The following is an 8,892-nucleotide window of genomic DNA, read 5'->3' on the forward strand; positions in this document are numbered from 1 at the left end:
AGCTATCATTGCTGTAAATTCAATGTTAAACAAGGCCTCAGATTTGGTCCTGGCATTTCTAGTCCAAGTTTTGCACCACATGATATTACTGCTATTCTTACTCAAATACAGCCGAAGCATTTGTCAACTGCAAGACATTTGAGATTAACCTGTGCTCTTCTTCTCCCTGAGCAGGTTACTTTACACCGCTGTACTACATTGAACGCAGCTACCTTACTGCCTTTGGAGCAAGGGGGAGAAGACGTAGGTAAAGTATGGTCACAATTTTTGCCTGAAACTGATGAACATGATTGTATGGCCCTTATGGCCCAGGAAACAGCGGGGGTTCGCACATGTAAAAGATACCCCACTCCAAAACCCAGACCTAATACTCTTTGTGGATGGTTCAAGGTATTGTGTAGAAGGATCTTTTCTTACAGGATATGCAGTAACCACCGAAGATGTAGTCCTAGAAGCAGCCTCCTTACCAGCGTCCCGCTCAGCACAAGAAGCGGAGCTTAAGGCCCTGGCAGCAGCATGCCAACATGCAGAAGGAAAGCCAGCAAATATATACACTGACTCTCGATATGCTTTTGGGATTGCACACGATTATGGCCCCATATGGAAGGCTAGATAGTTTTTGACCTCTGCAGGTACACCTGTAAAGAATGCAGACTTTGTAAAATACTTGATGGAGACCCTGATGTTACCCACAGAAGTAGCAGTAGTAAAAATTAAAGCTCACACTAAGGTGAGTTCACCAGAGACAAAAGGGGAAATGCCCTGGCAGACGAAGCGGCAAAGCAAGCATCACAGAAGCACACACCCAGACCTATATATCCGTTCCAGAGACTGCAGATAGACTATATTCAATTACCCAAAGTTGGTACCTATGAGTATGTGCTTGTTTGTATTGATCTCTTTTCAGGATGGCCAGAGGCTTTTCCAGTCACCAAAGCTACAGCCGTAGCCACAGCAAAGAAACTGATCAACGAGGTGGTGTGCAGATATGGAGTTCCAGAGGTGATCAAGAGCGACAGAGGAACTCATTTTACGGGTGAAATCATGAACCATGTGTTGTCAGCTCTAGCCATAAGTCAAGCCCTACATACACCATACCATCCACAAAGCAGTGGGAAGGTTGAGAGACTAAATGGGACTCTCAAATTGAAAATCCAAAAAGCAATGGTAGAAACCGGGAAACCATGGACCGAGTGTCTACCATTAGCCTTGTTCTCAGTAAGATACACGCCCACAAAAAGAACAGGTCTCAGCCCATATGAGATCTTATTTGGGTCGGCTCCCAGATTAGGATGTTATTTTCCACAGGTGCTCCAAATGCAGTATGGTAGACTAACAGATTATGTATAAACGCTGAACAAACAATTGACCAAGGTGTATGCACAAGTCTTTGCTTCCATTCCAGGTCCTGATTCAGTTGACGTATAAGCTAGAACCAGGAGATTGGGTCGTTGTCAAAAGACACGTGAGGAAAAGTCTAGACCCAAGATTTGATGGTCCTTTTCAAGTCCTACTCGTTACAAACACCTCAGTGAAGCTCGAAGGAAAGGCAAGCTGGATTCACGCCAGTCATTGTAAAAAGGTTCTTCAGCCAGAAGAATGAAGATCTTTGCGGTTGTTGCGGCGGTTGTTGCGTGTGCTCTTATACAAAAAGGCAGAACTGCTACTCCTGTACACGTAATCAGTACAGAATCACTGGAACAGTTCAGGACAGGGTGGGCGAATGCCACAGTGGATAGAAAGCAGGGTAACTACACCTGTAAGGCCAATGCCCCGTGTTATACTACAAATGTGACTACAACCGAAGGGACTTGGAAAAAAGGACCACATGGAGGGACTGTGTACCTTCACATAGACAAAACAGCCAACATTAGCATACAAGAAGAGACGGCTGTTGTTTTGTTGTTATGAACCAGATGTACAGTATCTATAGAAATATACAACCAGTAAAAATAGAAACGAAATGATAAATAAGACTTATGAAAGATGCAACAAGGAGAGGCTCAACTCTATGATTGTAATAAAAGAGACTGATGGGATGATATTATGTATGAATAATAGCCAAATAAGAAATAGAAGATATTTTGTATTCTTGATAACAATTTTAAGAGATAGTTTTAAGCCACATATAACAGTACAAAGTCTGGAAAGAATCCCACACACTTGTAAGAGCGCTGTAACCCAACAGCAGAGAAAGAATGTACACTTCAATATTTCCTTCCCTGAATCCCCCAGCTGTCATAGACAAAAAAGAGAATGGTATGACCCGCTATTAGGAGGGGTAGGAACGGGATTAGGAGTATTGAATGGTATACAGTTAGAAACAGTTATGAACAAATTAAACTCAGTGGGAGACGACACATCTACTGCATTAAGGATAGGTGCCTCATGGTTACCTACTACCTTTGCCATACAACAGAAAGGGTTAACTATAGATGAACTGTTCCTAAATGTTTTTAATGAAAGTATGCTAACCGAATATAGAACATTACAGAATGTATCAACTTTTGTAAATTGGACAGTATGTACGCTTAAAACGATGTGGCAACAAGAACAGATGAATAATTTTAAGAATAAATTGTTTAGTAGTCATGTTAGGCAATGGACAGACATTCTGCCCATAGGAGAGAGAAATGATACGTGGTTATTGTTACAGCCTGAGTATACTGAGTGTACACCTAAATGGTGTGCAGGAAGACTAATAGCATTCAATGTGAAAAATCCTACTCTATTATGCAAATTTATTGTTATGCCAATGGTAATGATTGATCCGGTGACATTATTAGGACAATATTGGATGCCGGAAATAAAAGGAACACACATAGATTCTCAAAATAAGACAAGGAATATAGATTTGTGCCAGTTAACAGAGCAAGGATATGTATGTAATGAACAGTCAGGGATATATGAACCCTGTCTAATGCAGCAGCAGGATAATGTATGCGCACTCACTATAATCCCACAAGCTAACCTACAGGTTTATATTGAAGTAGGTCCACAGCATGTATGCTTAATAACTAACAACAAGCAGACCCTTAGCCAGTTTAATCTCATAGGACCATTTTCAGGATGTCTATACAATGTGACGCATTTGACTTGGGGGAACCAAACTATAGTGTTCCTGCCTACTTTAGAAGAAATAATGTCCACTGTATGGGTACCTGAACCTTTGCCCTATGGAAATTTTAGTTTGCCACTGGAAGAGTTAAAACAAGTGTTACAAAAGTCTAAAGACGTAAAGAAATTGATAGCAGCCCATAATGTAACTCTAAGTAAAGTGAAAGTATTGGCTACAATAGCAGCTAGGGAAGTAATAAATTTATCGTCAGCAATAAAAGATGCCAGTGCCCATCACTGGTATGACATATTTACAGGATTTTCCCCCACTGCCACTAAGATACTGCATGTGTTATTCCAACCCTTGATATGTTTCATAATATTGTTTATATTGCTTACATGTTTCAATTGTTATGCATTTTGCAAAATAAGGGAAGCATTCAGTCAGAGGCCTATACATTATGATGAAAGAGTGTTGTGAGATTACCCCACCTACATACCTGTGTGAATCAAGTGAAGAAATGGATCGAAGCCTTGCTATCAGGAGATAGAAGTAGCATTGGAATTTAGGTGTTGGTAAAATCACAAAAGGAGGGATTGTTATGGAATAAATATATGTATAATGTATCTGGGACCTCAATGAGTGCAATGCTGAAGAGAAGAACATGTATTAGAATATATGTTGGGTATTATTGAAAGGTAATGGAATAGATTTGCAGACATTCTGTAGATAGTAGAAATTGGGGCCCGTACAAGGACTTACCAGACACAAAGGAGTCTGTTTATATGATGTTTGAGTTCTGTGCATACAGCCAAGATAGATAAGGACCAGACACCAGATTAACAACTAGATGTAAGAGATAAGAACTATGTACATAGAGACATAAATCACAAGGGAAGAAACCACAAGAATGTAAATGATTAATGTGTGTCTGCACGTAGTTATGTGATATTTTTACTATATAAACTCTGTGTCTCTGCAAATAAAGTCAGAAGTATTTTACCTTGAGAAACGTCTCAGTGTATCTGTTGCTTCTCCGAGCTCGTCCCCCCCACCTGATTTGAACCTGCATGGAGATCAAGGCGTAACGTGACTCAAATTGCGATCACACCTATATACAGCCCCCTCCTCCATACCTATATACAGCCCCCTCCACCATACCTATATACAGCCCCCTCCTCCATACCTATATACAGCCCCCTCCTCCATACCTATATACAGCCCCCTCCTCCATACCTATATACAGCCCCCTCCTCCATACCTATATACAGCCCCCTCCTCCATACCTATATACAGCCCCCTCCACCATACCTATATACAGCCCCCTCCTCCATACCTATATACAGCCCCCTCCTCCATACCTATATACAGCCCCCTCCTCCATACCTATATACAGCCCCCTCCTCCATACCTATATACAGCCCCCTCCTCCATACCTATATACAGCCCCCTCCTCCATACCTATATACAGCCCCCTCCTCCATACCTATATACAGCCCCCTCCTCCATACCTATATACAGCCCCCTCCTCCATACCTATATACAGCCCCCTCCTCCATACCTATATACAGCCCCCTCCTCCATACCTATATACAGCCCCCTCCTCCATACCTATATACAGCCCCCTCCTCCATACCTATATACAGCCCCCTCTTCCATACCTATATACAGCCCCCTCCTCCATACCTATATACAGCCCCCTCCTCCATACCTATATACAGCCCCCTCCTCCATACCTATATACAGCCCCCTCCTCCATACCTATATACAGCCCCCTCCTCCATACCTATATACAGCCCCCTCTTCCATACCTATATACAGCCCCCTCCTCCATACCTATATACAGCCCCCTCCTCCATACCTATATACAGCCCCCTCCTCCATACCTATATACAGCCCCCTCCTCCATACCTATACACATCCCCTCCTCCAGACACACCTCCCCGTGCCTCGGCTGAGAGACCGCCAGTATAACAATAAACTATTCTATAAGACATAATCACAGTAACGACATTTTACCTTCGTCCTTCTCTTATTTCCGCGATAACAACTCAATAATGACGTCACTTCCGTCACTCCCGTTATAAACAGACCAGGCTCCTGTCAAAGAACGCGCTGAACGTCATGACGTCACGAGAAAGCGAATCACCAAGAGCGCGTTGATTGGCCGCAAACGGGTCCGTGGCCTGAGAGCGGGAAAGTGGGCGGAGCTACAGATAGAGGCAGAATCGCTGTCCCCGCCCTCCTCTGTCTCCCGTCCACATGGGTGGATAATTCCCGCGCGCGTCATATGACAGCGGCTCAGCAGCCGGGAACAGCTGATTTATAGCCACGGATGTCCCCCCAGTACCTCATCCATAGATTGTCCCCCCCACTACCTGAGCCATAGATGTCTCCCCAGTACCTCATCCATAGATGTCCTCCCCCCAGTACCTCATCCATAGATGTCCACCCAGTACCTCATCCATAGATGTCCTCCCCCCAGTACCTCATCCATAGATGTCCTCCCCCACTACCTGAGCCATAGATGTCTCCCCAGTACCTCATCCATAGATGTCCTCCCCCCAGTACCTCATCCATAGATGTCCTCCCAGTACCTCATCCATAGATGTCCTCCCCCCAGTACCTCATCCATAGATTGTCCCCCCCACTACCTGAGCCATAGATGTCTCCCCAGTACCTCATCCATAGATGTCCTCCCCCCAGTACCTCATCCATAGATGTCCTCCCAGTACCTCATCCATAGATGTCCTCCCCCCAGTACCTCATCCATAGATGTCCCCCCAGTACCTCATCCATAGATGTCCTCCCCCCAGTACCTCATCCATAGATGTCCTCCCCCCCAGTACCTCATCCATAGATGTCCTCCCCCCAGTACCTCATCCATAGATGTCCTCCCCCCCAGTACCTCATCCATAGATGTCCTCCCAGTACCTCATCCATAGATGTCCTCCCCCCAGTACCTCATCCATAGATGTCCACCCAGTACCTCATCCATAGATGTCCTCCCCCCAGTACCTCATCCATAGATGTCCTCCCCCCAGTACCTCATCCATAGATGTCTCCCCAGTACCTCATCCATAGATGTCCCCCCAGTACCTCATCCATAGATGTCCCCCCAGTACCTCATCCATAGATGTCCTCCCCCCAGTACCTCATCCATAGATGTCCTCCCCCCAGTACCTCATCCATAGATGTCCTCCCCCCAGTACCTCATCCATAGATGTCCCCCCAGTACCTCATCCATAGATGTCTTCCCCCCAGTACCTCATCCATAGATGTCCTCCCCCCAGTACCTCATCCATAGATGTCTTCCCCCCAGTACCTCATCCATAGATGTCCTCCCCCCAGTACCTCATCCATAGATGTCTTCCCCCCAGTACCTCATCCATAGATGTCCTCCCCCCAGTACCTCATCCATAGATGTCCTCCCCCCCAGTACCTCATACATAGATGTCCTCCCCCCAGTACCTCATCCATAGATGTCCTCCCCCCAGTACCTCATCCATAGATGTCCTCCCCCCAGTACCTCATCCATAGATGTCCACCCCCCCCAGTACCTCATCCATAGATGTCCCCCCCCCCCAGTACCTCATACATAGATGTCCTCCCCCCAGTACCTCATCCATAGATGTCCTCCCCCCAGTACCTCATCCATAGATGTCCTCCCCCCAGTACCTCATCCATAGATGTCCTCCCCCCAGTACCTCATCCATAGATGTCCACCCCCCCCAGTACCTCATACATAGATGTCGTCCCCCCCCAGTACCTCATCCATAGATGTCCTCCCCCCAGTACCTCATACATAGATGTCCTCCCCCCAGTACCTCATCCATAGATGTCCTCCCCCCCAGTACCTAATCCATAGATGTCCCCCCCCAGTACCTCAGCCATAGATGTCCTCCCCCCCAGTACCTCATCCATAGATGTCCTCCCCCCCAGTACCTCATCCATAGATGTCCTCCCCCCCAGTACCTCATACATAGATGTCCTCCCCCCAGTACCTCATCCATAGATGTCCCCCCCAGTACCTCATCCATAGATTGTCCCCCCCACTACCTGAGCCATAGATGTCTCCCCAGTACCTCAGCCATAGATGTCCTCCCCCCAGTACCTCATCCATAGATGTCCTCCCCCCAGTACCTCATCCATAGATGTCCTCCCCCCAGTACCTCATCCATAGATGTCTTCCCCCCAGTACCTCATCCATAGATGTCCTCCCCCCAGTACCTCATCCATAGATGTCCTCCCCCCAGTACCTCATCCATAGATGTCCTCCCCCCAGTACCTCATCCATAGATGTCCCCCCCCCAGTACCTCATCCATAGATGTCGTCCCCCCCCAGTACCTCATCCATAGATGTCCCCCCAGTACCTCATCCATAGATGTCCTCCCCCCAGTACCTCATCCATAGATGTCCTCCCCCCAGTACCTCATCCATAGATGTCCTCCCCCCCAGTACCTCATCCATAGATGTCCTCCCCCCAGTACCTCATCCATAGATGTCCTCCCCCCCAGTACCTCATCCATAGATGTCCTCCCCCCAGTACCTCATCCATAGATGTCCCCCCCCAGTACCTCATCCATAGATGTCCTCCCCCCCAGTACCTCATCCATAGATGTCCTCCCCCCCAGTACCTCATCCATAGATGTCCTCCCCCCCAGTACCTCATCCATAGATGTCCTCCCCCCCAGTACCTCATCCATAGATGTCCTCCCCCCCAGTACCTCATCCATAGATGTCCTCCCCCCCCAGTACCTCATACATAGATGTCCTCCCCCCAGTACCTCATCCATAGATGTCCTCCCCCCCAGTACCTCATCCATAGATTGTCCCCCCCACTACCTGAGCCATAGATGTCTCCCCAGTACCTCATCCATAGATGTCCTCCCCCCCAGTACCTCATACATAGATGTCCTTCCCCCAGTACCTCATCCATAGATGTCCTCCCCCCCAGTACCTCATCCATAGATTGTCCCCCCCACTACCTGAGCCATAGATGTCTCCCCAGTATCTCATCCATAGATGTCCTCCCCCCAGTACCTCATCCATAGATGTCCACCCAGTACCTCAGCCATAGATGTCCTCCCCCCAGTACCTCATCCATAGATGTCCTCCCCCCAGTACCTCATCCATAGATGTCCTCCCCCCAGTACCTCATACATAGATGTCCTCCCCCCAGTACCTCATACATAGATGTCCTCCCCCCAGTACCTCATCCATAGATGTCCTCCCCCCAGTACCTCATCCATAGATGTCCTCCCCCCAGTACCTCATCCATAGATGTCTTCCCCCCAGTACCTCATCCATAGATGTCCTCCCCCCAGTACCTCATCCATAGATGTCCTCCCCCCAGTACCTCATCCATAGATGTCCTCCCCCCAGTACCTCATCCATAGATGTCCCCCCCCCCAGTACCTCATCCATAGATGTCGTCCCCCCCCAGTACCTCATCCATAGATGTCCCCCCAGTACCTCATCCATAGATGTCCTCCCCCCAGTACCTCATCCATAGATGTCCTCCCCCCCAGTACCTCATCCATAGATGTCTTCCCCCCAGTACCTCATCCATAGATGTCCTCCCCCCAGTACCTCATCCATAGATGTCCTCCCCCCAGTACCTCATCCATAGATGTCCTCCCCCCAGTACCTCATCCATAGATGTCTTCCCCCCAGTACCTCATCCATAGATGTCCTCCCCCCAGTAGCTCATCCATAGATGTCCCCCCAGTACCTCAGCCATAGATGTCCTCCCCCCAGTACCTCATCCATAGATGTCCTCCCCCCCAGTACCTCATCCATAGATGTCCTCCCCCCAGTACCTCATCCATAG

The 8,892-nt window shown here is 47.7% G+C and overlaps 1 protein-coding gene across 1 annotated transcript in view; it reads right to left on the reverse strand.

The window, feature by feature from the left end:
• LOC142718071 (repressor of RNA polymerase III transcription MAF1 homolog) overlaps positions 1–5,184 on the reverse strand; it is a gene marked incomplete at its 3' end in the record, with an annotated part of 61,669 nt that extends 56,485 nt beyond the window's left edge. The window contains exon 1 of the mRNA XM_075848744.1: positions 5,078–5,184. The remainder of the gene's footprint in view (positions 1–5,077) is intronic.
• Between the last annotated feature and the right edge of the window lie 3,708 nt (positions 5,185–8,892).

Source organism: Rhinoderma darwinii, unplaced genomic scaffold (assembly GCF_050947455.1).
Source record: "Rhinoderma darwinii isolate aRhiDar2 unplaced genomic scaffold, aRhiDar2.hap1 Scaffold_4596, whole genome shotgun sequence".
Lineage (NCBI taxonomy): Eukaryota > Metazoa > Chordata > Amphibia > Anura > Rhinodermatidae > Rhinoderma > Rhinoderma darwinii.